Consider the following 14,104-nt stretch of genomic DNA (forward strand, 5'->3'; position numbering starts at 1 on the left):
TATTGTGTCCCCAAAAAAGTGACGACAGACAGACGGGCGAGCCCATTTTAATAGTCCCCTGCTTTCTTCGAAAGTCGGGGGACAATAAATAATATCTAACCCTTCGGTTGAGACAAAAATATAAGATCGGACGAATCATACAATTTTCCGTTACCTGCCTAGTTTTCATACACGCGAATTTCCAGTACGATGAAAATAATACGCAAAAAATGCTGTTTTTATTTCCCACATGCGGATAAATAGCATGACATAAATATGTGTGGACTTGCGCCTGTAACCGGGTATGAAAATATATTTTAATCTTATTTACTTCTACTTCTAGGAATTTATTAAAGCAATAGATATGTTTTATTTATTGATTATTTGTTGCATATCATAATCAAATTTTATCCATATGGTGGATTAACACATCGGGAAACAGAATAAGAAAATAAAATTTATTCAAGTTCTGAACATGTTTAATTTATTGATTTATTCGCATGGCTGCCATGTTGCATATCATAATCAAATTTTATACATATGGTTGATTAAGCTACCAGGAAACAGAATGAAACAATAAAATTTCACGGCAAAAAGTATATAGAGTTAGTCCAGCCCTTATTTACCTTCTAAATTCACAATTATAATACCAACTTGACAATGGGGTCCGCCGTCGACATTCCACGCTAGGTGGCGCGCGTGTATTAGGGGGGATACCTATCAACATGGCAGACGACTACCGACTCGGCTTTTGAAATGTTCTGAACACAAACGTGGTCATATTTTCAACCTGGCTGGACTGCTGGAGGTTTAGCTGGGTATAGCCTAGGCCTCGCTATGCCAAATCAAAACAAACCGGCATGGGAATTCCCGGATATGACCTGCTAAACCTTTGACCTGCCAAACGAGCTTGCGAACAATACCTGCTTTATGTTATTAGAATAAGTAATTCTAGGAAGTTTAAATGAATTATTTATGAATATTAATCATGCGTGGAATCAATGGAGGAAACAATAATAGGGTACCGGTAGGCGTATTTAATCTACTATAGTCTAGGCCTTGCTGGTTGTAATAATTTTATAAGCTTATTCATATGTCTATTATTATTATTATGTTAACCACTTTCGTTATCGTGGCCTATGTAAGATTTTGCCGATAACTTTGAATTTTATAGTTTGGTATATAATATAATGTGTGGAAATAACAATAGGCTATGTTGTTAATGTAAGCCTTGTTGCTATTTTAAAACTAACACATTTCGATATGAAGACCCTAAAATAGCCGTAATTTTAAATTCACTAAAAGCTGTGTGAAAAAAATATTGACATTTGGCATGTAGGCCTGGTCAACTTTTTAAGTCCATTAAAGGAGCCAAGTCTTCTACATTGCAAACATGACTTTTTGTTCAATTTAAATTAACATTGAGGTTGTTATCTTACCGTGAAAAGTTGGACTTCTTATCCAATATTTTAGACAAAATGAAAATTTTAAAATTAGCACACGAATCGCGTACCCTAGGCTGCTTTTGAGCGCCATTTGGATGAAGCAACTCGATGAACGAGGCTAAACATATCTCATGTAGGAGAATACTACCGGTGTAGACTGGAATAACCAGATTCCAAAGACTGCCATTCAATTCAGACTCTTTGCATATTTCGCCAAAAATAACTGATTAGAAATTACAATAAAAACAGAAATGATTGAATGTAAATCAGTTTACATACATTCATATTACATTATCATATGTGTTGCGACCCATTTGTTTCCATTTATAGATGCCATAGAATAGCGTTTTAGCTCCTTTAAATGTTGTTTTTTTTCTTTCAGATTAGAATCGTATGACCGCAATGACAACTTCAGGGGGCCTGTCATTATTCTTCCTGATATGGTAAACACCGAATGGCCTATCACTGGTTATCAACAGTTAACTAATGAACACAAAGAGCATTTGCCTGTAATTAATTTCCATCAAATTGAAGGCTATCTCTTATACAGAATGGCAGGTAGATAAAGACCTCTATATCTTTCATTTTTAGTAATGTGTGTGTGTATTCTGAATTTGAATAGTTCAAAAATAGTAATGGAAACTGAATATATTGAAAATTCATTACAATTACTTTATTCTGACTCTGAAGTCTGAGCAATGTAACACGACTGTTTGAAGATATTGTGTAGGTTGTTCATTGTTGTAGCAATTATACTATAGGCTTGTTACGTCCACTCAACACAAACTAGATCACTTTGGGACTAAAATATGGTTCAATTTTATTTCAATAAATCCCTTGCGCATAGGGGGTCTATAGCTGTTAACCACCCCCACCCCATCTTAATTAATGCATACGGTACTTAAATCACTAATTATGAATATGGTCATATCATAAACAAATATTGTTTTTCATTTAATAGAGGATAAACAAATATCTGGAGATTTGAAGGCCCTTCAAATGGGAAAAGATATGGCGGATGGTGGGAGAGTGCTTGCTTGCTCAGTTATACTAACTGCAAGCGATACATATTTCAGTGGCATAGTTGGTGCTGCCATGAAAAATAAGGTAAATCATGTTATTTTACAGCACAGTTTAAGGCTAGGTGGTACATTACTCATCACACTTAGTTATGCTTTTAACTAGAGACTGATGTGACAACAACCTTGACCTCTTAATTTAGAGGCAATCCAAATTGTGGGATAAGAAAAAAAAATTATGTTGACCACTTCTAAAGACCCCTACGCGCAAGCGAATTATTGAAATAAAATTAAACCATATGTTAGTCCCGAAATGACCTAGTTTGTGTCACGTGGATGTTAAACCCCATTTCTCTCTCTCTCTATCTGGTACAAATGTAACATACACCATCTCCAACAATGATCCATATTATTCATTTGAAAATTCTTGTCATATTAAAGGTGACGTACAACTACAAGCTTAAAATCCACTCAACTGGTGACCCCATTACTTCCCATTGTGAATGTCCAGCAGGCAAGGGGCCACATGGTACATGTAAGCATATTGCAGCAGTTCTATTACTTCTGCAATGGTTCACAGAGACGGGCGAAATTAAAGTAAAGAAGTCATGCACTGAAAACATTCAAAAATTTCATAAACCTAAAACCATGTACGAAGGTAAATATTGTTATTTACACACTAATTCAAATTAAAATCTAGCAGAGATTTGTTATTTTGAATTTAAATTGAAATACCCAAGATTTGAATTTAATATGCATCGGAATAGCTCAAATGAAAATGCTTGTGAATTTTGTTTAAAATATTAAAATTAAATGTAATAAACTAATAAAATATGTGTGCTACTTAAAAGTGACCCAAATATGGTTTCTTAAATTTTAGGATTAGTATTTATTACAAAAATTTTATTACAGGTAAGCCGGTCTTCTCAGAGGAAATTCCGACAAAAAGAAAGTGTATGGATGAAATGTTGGACGATCCACGACCTATAAAACGTCGAAATAATGCTGGTTATACCGATTATGTCAGAAACCGTATGATCAATTATGTTCACCATTCCTCTCAAGATCTGGCAATGCGATATTTGTTTCCTGTAACTAACATTCAGGTAATGACTATATACAGAGGCGTAGCCGTGAAATATATATTGGGGGGGGGGGGCCGCAACCCTAACCCCTAACCCTATTTTAAAACCCCTAAAAAATATAAACAAACACCATGTGGCCATGCTGTCCACACAACTCGTTTGCTGATTGGCCCACCGCGTGCAAAGTATTATGGTTATGTGGTTGGCTGAGCGGGCGATAAATATTTGGTTTAGGCGATAATGTTTTTGGGTACCTACATGCGATTCACTCTGATAAGTGGCAGAAAAAAATTAACTAGACATAATTTTATGGAACACAGTTACTTTTCATTTCACACATGTTTCAAGGATGATTCTCTCTGTGTTTTATTTTAGCAATGTAAACCATATTGGGATATGTACAGATAGAATCTTAACTAATCCTAGTAATTGTTGTAAATAAATAGGAGTTAGGATCTACTATGTAAATTTTTGGGGGGGTCCAAGTATATTCAGACCCCCCCAGAAAAACAATTGTGACGCCCATGACTATATAGGGTGGTGCAGAAGAGCCCATAGATATTGTCCATGAGACACCAAAATAATTCCAAATCACTTTTAATTTTACAGATTGCAAGTGAAGACCATAAGTACCTGCCTTTGCCATTAACAGAATATTTGGTTGACAGAGCTATACAGGTAAATGCTATGATAGTTAATGTTTCAGGTTGAAATTACAACTATAATGTTTTTTTAGTGTGGGACAAACAACAAATATGCAGGGGTGGCCAGCCTTTTACATAACATGCACCAATTTATACATTTTTCCCAGTTTCATTTATTTAACATATTTTAAACTGAGAACAGAGTAATGTGAAAGGAGATAGCATACCTAAAAAGATGTGCACATAATAATAAAATCTCTAAAAATGAAGGGTAGTCTTACTGTATTATACTATTCAAAAAAAGTAGGGGATATTTGATTTTGGGGGCATAATACTAAAATATGCAAATGACTACGAACAAAGTCACTATAGAACCTAACAGAAGAAACATTTCCAGTTACATGTGACGCCCAAACGCACCAATAGCTACCGCATGGAATGCATGTGATGCTTGGGATCATCATGGGGGTCCAACCCAAGATTTGCACGACTCTGACTTTGAATGTTACAGTCATTGTGGCATTGAATTCCAGGGTGGAAACATCAGTTTAATTGTTTTAGTGACCAGAAAACAAATTTTGATATGGGTCGGCTTACCCAAAATGAAAGGTTACGTGCCCTTGGCATGCTACAGATCGGCACAACACAGGCGGTTGTGGCGCGGACGATGAATGTTTCTCAGTCTGTCATAAGCAGGCTATGGTCCAGATACCGTGATACACAATCTGTACAGGACAGACCACGCTCAGGTCGACCAAGGGCGACAACGCAAGCCCAGGATCGATTTATCTGTACCTTGGCCTTGAGAAATCGTGTCATCACAGCAAATCAGATCAGCGCTCGTCTTCAAACAGACACTGGTGTGAGAGTGAGTGGCCAGACGATTCGGAATCGACTGCATAGGGGTCACCTTCGCGCCCGACGTCCTCGCGTGATCCCTTGTTTGAGAGATCATCACATTCAGGCAAGACGTCGTTGGTGTAGGGATCGTCAACACTGGGATAATCGACGCTGGAGCAATGTGACGTTTTCAGATGAGTCAAGGTTCACTGTTGATTTTTTGGACAGACGTAGGAGGGTGTGGCGTCGTCGAAACGAGCGCTTCCAAGACGTTAACGTCATCAGACATGATCGATTTGGGGGTGGTTCTGTTATGGTGTGGGGAGGCATCACTGTTGCTGGAAGAACGGCTTTACATGTTGTTGCAGGGCGTGTTACAGGCCAGTACTACCGGGACAACATCTTGGCAGTCCATGTTGTGCCGTTCGCACGACGTCATGGCCGCCGTTTCATCTTCCAGGATGACAACGCAAGATGTCACAGGGCCAGGATCGTTACAGGTTACCTCCAACAACAGAACATCACCACATTACCTTGGCCAGCACTGAGTCCCGACCTCTCCCCCATCGAGCATGTCTGGGACATGCTTGGACAGAGGTTACGTCAACGTCAACAACGTCCTGCCAATGTCCAAGAACTTGCTGCTGCGTTGCAACAGGAATGGGACAATCTGGACCAAAATGACCTTAGACGTCTCATTAGGAGTATGCCACGTCGGATCAATGCTTGTTTGGCAAACAGAGGAGGATTTACCCGTTACTGACTTGGTTGTGATGCTGTGGTAACTTTGCTGTTTGACCCCGGGTATCATTTTACCCTTATAATGGTCAGTCTGTCCCTTACTTAGTCTAACGATCATTTGGAATAAATCGATGAATGTGAACTTCATTTCATTTTGTCATTTGTTTCTTCGTCAGTTTCATTAGGTGACTTTAATAACACTTAAAAATCAAATATCCCCTACTTTTTTTGAATAGTATATTATTACAAGGATGCGATGAGCCATGTTTGATGACCCTTGATTTAGTACATCGTTAAACCCCATTTCATTTTGTGTACAAAAATGGAAAACATTTCACAACCTACCTTACATGTGGTATTTTAAATCTTTTCCAGGTTACGGACCAAACAATAGAAGAAATAGAACAATATACAAGAAAACAGGCAAAGTGTAAACTGTGGTATAATGAAAGAAGGTGGAGAGTAACAGCCCTCGCGTTTCGGGGATGTAACTAAAATGACTTGTCGCAGGAATATTAAAAAACTATGTTCAAGCGTATTCTCTTTCAATAAAATTAATACCATGCCAATAATTCACGGCAGACAACATGAAAAAGATGCTGTCAAACATTTTAAGTCTTTGACTGGGCTAAAAGTCACGCCAGCAGGATTATTTCTTTCTTTTGATTACCCATTTTTAGGTGCATCCCCGGATGGAATCATAGATGAAAATACAATTCTTGAGGTTAAATGCCCCTTCAAAGGTAGAAATGATCAGATCAAACCTGGAACATCTTTCCCATTTTTATGTTATAATTCTATGAATGAAATTGTGTTAAATTGCAACAGCAAATATTATGATCAGGTTCAGGGCCAGTTATTAATAACAAAAAGAAAACTGTGTTATTTTATGGTTTATACACATTGTGATACTTTTATCCAAAAAATTCACATTGATAATAATTATTGTGATTTTTCAATGTTACCCAAGTTGCAACTATTTTTTACAAAAAACTATAGGCCATTTGTTGCATCTCAAATTTAGATATGCTGATGGTTCACTGCTCTGGAAAAAATTGAAACTAAATACAAGCTTAAAGTCATGTATTAAAACTTAAAATTGAATAATGTACTTGTATACTGTGAAATTAAACTCAACTCTTTACTTGGGTCAGATAATAGAAAACAAATTCTAATGACAATTACGATAAACAAAAGCCTTCTATTTTACTCCTCGCTTATTAATGGTAAAACATGTGAGTTATAAGGTTTTCCAGGATATTGACAATATTCAGATTTTGTTAGTTTATGGTAGCATTTGAAATTTGACTTTCAACTGCAAAGAGACATAATTGGTTGTTTTATGGTAAATGTTAATCCATTTGCCTCTGAAATTTAATCTATACATTAAAAGATACATAATACAAAAACTAAATTATATAGGATGTTATAATAGCTGTACACCATCGCAGTGTATGCCAGTGTTTTTGTTCAAATCACGTAATGAAGATAAAACTGCTTGAATGTGATTTTTCAATGAGGACTCTTTTAAGACCTATCACGACAGCAAGTTTAAACACCTCACATATTTAAGTAATTTAAAATAATGATAGGTTATGTACATGTACATTTTTCAATGCAGCTTATTAACTGATTTAGTACACTTAAGATAAATTCCCAAGAAACTATGTATCGTGTTGTTATTTCCAATCAAAGGATGGAATTTCGGTTGACCAGTGTATGGAAAATATTGGATTCCTAAAAAAAAGCCTTGATGGACGCACACAAGACAAAAATGTGAACATATCGTTTAATGTTACGAGCGCTTATATGTTAATCTAATGGCTAATGGTTATGGGTAGACTGATAGAATTAAACATCCAGTAGACTTTGCGATTAAACAGCAGAAAAAAATGTTGGCAGAGGGTAATCCATGAATTTGAATTTACTATGGTTTCAATATTAACGACAAATACAAGCTAAAAATGGATGCTCACTCAATCAAGTCACATGATAACAAGGATGATAAAAATAGATTCTCACAAGATTGTGAAGTTTTCTTCAAATTAAAATGTTCAGAGGGAGATCTGAAGCAAACATTTAATAGATAAATTAGTTTGAATATGTTTTTACTCCAAATACATCATCGAATCACACAGTTTTTACGGGGAAGGCATCGTTAACTTCTAATATTCATTCGGCATTGGATTGAAACATGCATTATGTAAGAACTAAATCTACCTATTACAAGTCTTTTTTTTGGCTTAAAATGTTATAAATAATTATTTAGACATTTATCGACCTGACAAGCCTATAATGAACTATGTAAATCGCCGGATGGCAGAGATTTAAACCGCTTGAAATGCATTTGCAATTTAATGATTTAATTTAAAAATGGACTCTCTATTAACAAGTAATGTTGCTACTGTAATAAACAATATTTGCCACATGTTGTCAAAACAGTGATAACTTGGCTCAGAATAAAGTAATCTGAATGAAATTTTCAATAATTAATTTTGAATTATCTATTTTTGAACTATTATAGCAATAATGGTCAGCATTTGATCTGATTCTTACATAATGTGTTTTTAACCTATATAGGCCTATTGAAATCAACAAATTTGATGTATGAAATGTCTGTTAATGTTATATAATAATATATACAACACAAGATTGTTTTAGTTTTTGTTTCATGCAAATTTATCCACAATTGATGGTCTGAAATTAGAAATAGAAAAACATATAAATACAACCCTTGATCCAAGTTTAAGTTTACTTGGAGGTAGTGGGGTGTTCAAAATCTTATATGTTTTGCTCAATCCAATAATGCGTTCTACGTGGATTCTTTTAGAAGCAATTCGGCGGTCTTTGATAACATCCTGTGGTTCAAGTTGGGATTTCCCTTTTAACATTGTTGGGGTATTCACAAAGACATTTTGTGATGCGAACAAATCTTGAACCATTATACCTCTGTCGGCCATGATGCTATCATGCGAGTCAAAAATATTCATATTGGGTTTAAGAAGGGAAGAAGACTCGATGATCTGACGATCACTGGCAGAACCCCCAAAAGAATTGCTTATAAAGGAAACTGCGCCTCTTGGTGTACAACCAATCATAGTTTTTAATGTGTTTTTGTGTTTATAACTGGACCAAGTCATACTTTGAGCATTAACATCAGATGGTTTTTGTACAGGTATTTCAGTAGCATCTAATATAACTCTAGTTTTCCCAAACTTTGACTTAAAATCATGTGGCATATGCATGTCAATAGTTTCCCTAGAAGGCCAAATTTGAAGTTCTTTTAACTGAAAATATAAAAAGTTAATCCACATTATAATTATTTTGGAAACACTTGTCTCACTAATTTCAAACATGAGACTAAGTTCATAATCTTCTTTACACTGCCGTAATTTCATTAATGTCAAAAAAAGTTGATCAGGTGGTGAAAGAAGAATACATTGATTGTTAAGTTCATAAGCAGCAGGGCCTAAACAATTAAAAAAGAACATAAAATGTATATAATTAGAAAAACCAGTATAATACAAAACAGCTTTATCATTATTTATATAGTTCTCAATCGAATATTTTCCTAAAATAGTACATTGAGTTGATTGAATCATTGAATTGTTAACTGTTGCTGTTGGTTCATCATCCTGAAGATCATTTTCCATACCGGTACTTGATGATACAGTGACTTCTTGCTGCACATCAAGCATGTAACAGCCAAGAATAGATGACTCTCTATCAATATGTGGGCGACTGGTGGGACGTGCAGGTCTAGTAGGCCTGTTGAAGTCGAAGATAGAAGGAACTACATCTTCTTTTAATCTTCCCCGTTCACCTGAAATATAAAATTATATTTTTTTAGTTACAGAGCAGAGTTAGTGTTTTAAGAATTATAGCATACAATTCATTAAAGTTTTAGTAGTACTAGTATAAATGACCAAATTTCAATTTATTTATATGGAAATTAATTTTAAAAAACAGTGGTAAGCGCACATCCATAAATGTCACATAGGAAAATGTGCACAATTTAAAGGGGGGTGATTTCAAAATAACTGAATTGTAAATTTTTACCAAATAATCAGGAGAAATGTTATTATTAGGTTATTCAAGTGAACACAATGCTTGCTCATAAAAGCATTGTATCAAAATCACTTTAAGTTGCAGTATTTAAACCCATGTTTGCTGTGGATTATATAAATTAAACTTTACAGCAGTGACACTCTTCTTGAATATAACTTTACTGTCATCGCATCCTTTATGTGTTGATACCTTGAACAGAAATTAAAAGAAACCACAAAGCAACAAGAACAGAAAGAAATATACCACAATTTATAAAACAAAGTAAAATTGAACAATTGTTGATAAATTTAATTGAGGAAATAAAATAATATTACAGCACCGGTAAGCGTATCTCATAATAATGAAAAAGTTAACCAAATTACCTATTTATACATTAAAAGCTTTTTATTTATAATCGAAATTGTCATAGAAATATATAACTAAGCTTCATATTAATATTGACTAATCTCAACATTTTTTCAAATTTTTTGGCTTAGGTTAAATTTTAGGCCTACTTTACTACTTAGCCTACTTTTCAAAGAGTGCTGAAATTGAATAAATTTTACATTGCTTAGGTGCTTGAAAATTCAACCTTTTATATTGCTACCGGTACCTTATTTAACACTAACACAGTAACAGTCGCCGTAACACTTACTCTGTGACTTATCCCCCCTAATATACGCGCGCCGCCTAGCGATCAAAAATATGACGGCGGACCCCATTGCGCATCGATTTTTATATGGCGGCACAATTTCTGGTCAGTTCCTGGCCCAGATACCACCTTTGCGTTCGGGCGATCAAGTTAAACTAAACAATCTTCGGGTCCTCTGGTTATCTTCCAAATAGATTATTGAAATAAAATAGTACTATCATTTCTCTCTCAACTGTCACGGGCTATTTTAGGTGCACGTCACATTTTGTCGTCCCAACTGAACAACTAGATGCTTTTTCTTGCCAGAACCGTTTTTATGTACCTCTGTATATCCCCACGATAACAATGTGCGATTGTTTTAATATATTGGCGGTGCTATGCCAATGTATATAATTGGATTTTATGCAAAGAAAACTCCTATCCGGTTTCCTGGCGATTTTCATAATAATGAGACAGAACGTGTTTTGTTATTCGCGATTGAAACAAAATTATTGCTTTTTCTTATAAATTTCATATCATCTTAACCGTCTTCTTAGTTTAATGCAAGCAAATGAAATGGACTGTAACGCACTACAATTTTGCACCGACTGGGCTATTAAAGACGGACATACTCCATACAGTGTGCTCTGAGAGCATTTTACCCGGGCAGTGGCGCTACGGTTTATTTCGAATTCCAACTGTCAAGGTGCTCTTACGCGAAAGTCAATGTGTACACGGGACCTTGGTTTTTAGTCCCTTCCGAACGACTATACCTTGTCCCCTTGTCAGACCCCACAGCTACACCACAGACAAGGGGTTATGATCGAACCCGTGACATCCTGGTTAGCAATCACCGTCTCACTCACTGAGCCACTGTGGCTCCTATTTGATTTACGAACAGGATACCTCGCCAGTAACCAACCCTCTTCTCACGTTTATGGCATAAAAAGTCCAACGAATAAATCAAAGTGACTACCAATTTGCCCGTCTTTTGTCGGGGATTAATCATGAGTACGGAAATGCTCAAGACTGCAGTAATGAAATTCGCACATGTCGCCATGCCGTAATCGGATATGCCAAGATAGACACAAGGGAAATGGGACTGATTATAAATAGAACAGCTGTGTGGTGGAACATGGGCCGCGCGATTGGAATGAAATATTTTAACAGAAGTAGTGATCACGTTATAGAAGCGGTTTGTGGGGGCTGGTGCGGTGGGTGTTATGCTGAAACACCCCTTACGCTTGAACTAGATAACAGTACGTTAATAGTACGTTTCAAATAATAGGTTATACGATATCTTCACTCAAGAAAATATAGAAAAAATAAAATCTTCTGTCCAAAGCGAGAGGGGCGGGGACGCATCCACGCGACACAAACAAAGTCATGGTTCAATATTATTTTGTCTGTTTGTATTTGCTTGTGTGTCAGATGACTTAGATACATTATGGGAGATTAGATAAAGAGCTGACAATTCGCACTATAATAATTGAAAACTAGATAATGTTAAGGGGATTTGCTGAACCGAGATTTTAGCGATTGAGTTTTCGACCTAGCCTCGATCATCATTATTAAAGTTGGTACAATAAAAACATAGTCTCGATTATCTATTTTATGATTAAATCATGAATGAAAGTTGAGCAGCAAATCTGATCGTAATCCAATAAATATCGCAGGCTAGCGTTTACATCGAGGGTTAATTATGGTCTGGTTAAGTTAATTAATGTCTAATTAATAATTTAGGTAACATTTCAGGCTTGAAGAAAACCCGGCAATAGGCAGATTTAGCCCTTGCATAATATATGTTTAAAGGAGCTAATATTTTCCATAACATTCGAAATTTAAAAACACGAATTAGAATTCTACATTGACCAATTTCAATCAATATTGATGTTATCTTGCTGTGAAACTATAGATCATAATATCCAATATTTAAGATACAATTAGCATTTATAATCAGTACACGAGTTGTGCATCCTATGATTTCGGGCGCCATTTTGTAATGAACAAATGAGAAAAAAAGCCATATCCTACAACACACTGTGGAAGTAATTAGTAAAGACTGATTCAGACGACAAAATAATAATTTAAAAAACCTGTAGAATGGACTACATTGAACTGTTTACGTATTTTACCGAACATAATGGATTGGAAATTACAATATGTTTTTGAAAAATTGAATATAAACCACTTTAGATACATTCATATGACATTAATATGTGCTCTCAGAACTATTTTTGTGTATTCAAGGTTAAAAATATAGAGCCATACGCCCTTTCTTTGAAATAAAGAATTGAATATAAATAAGATCATAGCTTCATTTTAGTAATTCTGTTATTATTGTACCTATTTCCACTGGATGAAACTTGCTCTTTTTAATCATTCCGTCATAATACATAATAAAGATATACCTTAATACCTTATGAAACAGTTTAAATATTTGATCGTTATTGGGGGGGGGGGGGCTATTGTCCTTGGCATCAACATTCTGTTTAAGATCTGCAGACAAACTGCCTGAAGCTTGCAGGAAGTCACTCTTGAATAATATTACTATTAAAGAATTTCAAGTATTAAACAGTTTTAGCCCCACACGTTAACTAAATAATGCCGTGTATGTTCACTACAAATGCAATGAACCACGCTCTAGCTCAGTAATCCCAGCTAGGATTTGGTCATCTATTAACTAAATTTCTTAAAACGCCAACAGGTGACTATGTGAATTATTGCAATGTGGATCTGTTCACAAATTTTGTAAACAGAAAGAATGTCTTGATCGATATGTAATTTGGAATCATTAAGATATGTCCATTTTAAATCGCATTTAAATTAAATAATTGTAGAATTATTGGTGTGTTTGTTTAAGCAACATACTTTTAAAGCTTTGTGCAGCCACGGTGGCTAAGTGAGTAAGACATTGGCTCTCTAGCCTGGAGGTCGCGTGTTTGATCCCTGTGATAATATTGCGTCTGTGTAGTAGCAGCCGTCCATTTTCAATCACTCATTTGTAATTGTGATTGTTTATTACCAAATACATAGTATATATGTTTTTCAAAACAATAGTTCACATTAAAGTAGTGATGGCGGAGGCGTGCAATTATGTAGGATATCTCTATAAGCGAGATTTCAACGCTAAATGTACAAATTTTCCTAAATTATTTATCAATATGCAATTTTCATTATTCAGCGGTTCTATAAATTTATACATTGATGGTTTTTTCCAATAGTATGTGTCTATGTACTTGTCTCTTAAAGTTGTGTGGGATTTACAGACTAGGAGAAAATGATATTCATCTTCTTTTTCTAAATCATTACAATATGTACAAATTCTATCATTTCTCTCTATATTGTAATATCTCCCTGTCTCAATTTATAGGCAATGTGAGCTTACTCTAAGTTTACAAATTTCATTCTTATAATATATAGGATGTTTTAAATAAAACTGTAATTTACAATCTACATTCAAACTTTTATAAAGAAGACATTTTGAAGACGTTTCAAAGTATTCTGACAAAGACTGAATATAAACATCTTTAATTCTCTGATAAAATTCGCTCAAAAAATATCTTATCGTCAAATACAAATTTTGTTTCCCATATGTAACCAAAGCCATAAGTTTCTAAACAACTCTTAACAAAATTTACACAAGGGCTATAACTCTTATTGGACGCATGTA

The 14,104-nt window shown here is 35.1% G+C and overlaps 1 long non-coding RNA gene across 2 annotated transcripts; it reads left to right on the forward strand.

Annotated features, from left to right (window-relative positions):
- Positions 1–2,437: 2,437 nt before the first annotated feature.
- LOC126829693 (uncharacterized) lies at positions 2,438–6,279 on the forward strand. Of its 2 annotated transcripts, none has more exons than XR_008788991.1 (4): positions 2,438–2,531; positions 3,356–3,549; positions 4,138–4,206; positions 6,129–6,279. It is a non-coding gene; the product is annotated as an uncharacterized LOC126829693 (long non-coding RNA). The 2 variants fall into 2 exon arrangements; XR_008788990.1 differs by lacking the exon at positions 2,438–2,531 and adding an exon at positions 2,888–3,101.
- Positions 6,280–14,104: the final 7,825 nt, after the last annotated feature.

The sequence above is a fragment of the Patella vulgata genome, chromosome 8, assembly GCF_932274485.2.
Source record: "Patella vulgata chromosome 8, xgPatVulg1.2, whole genome shotgun sequence".
NCBI classification, from domain to species: domain Eukaryota; kingdom Metazoa; phylum Mollusca; class Gastropoda; family Patellidae; genus Patella; species Patella vulgata.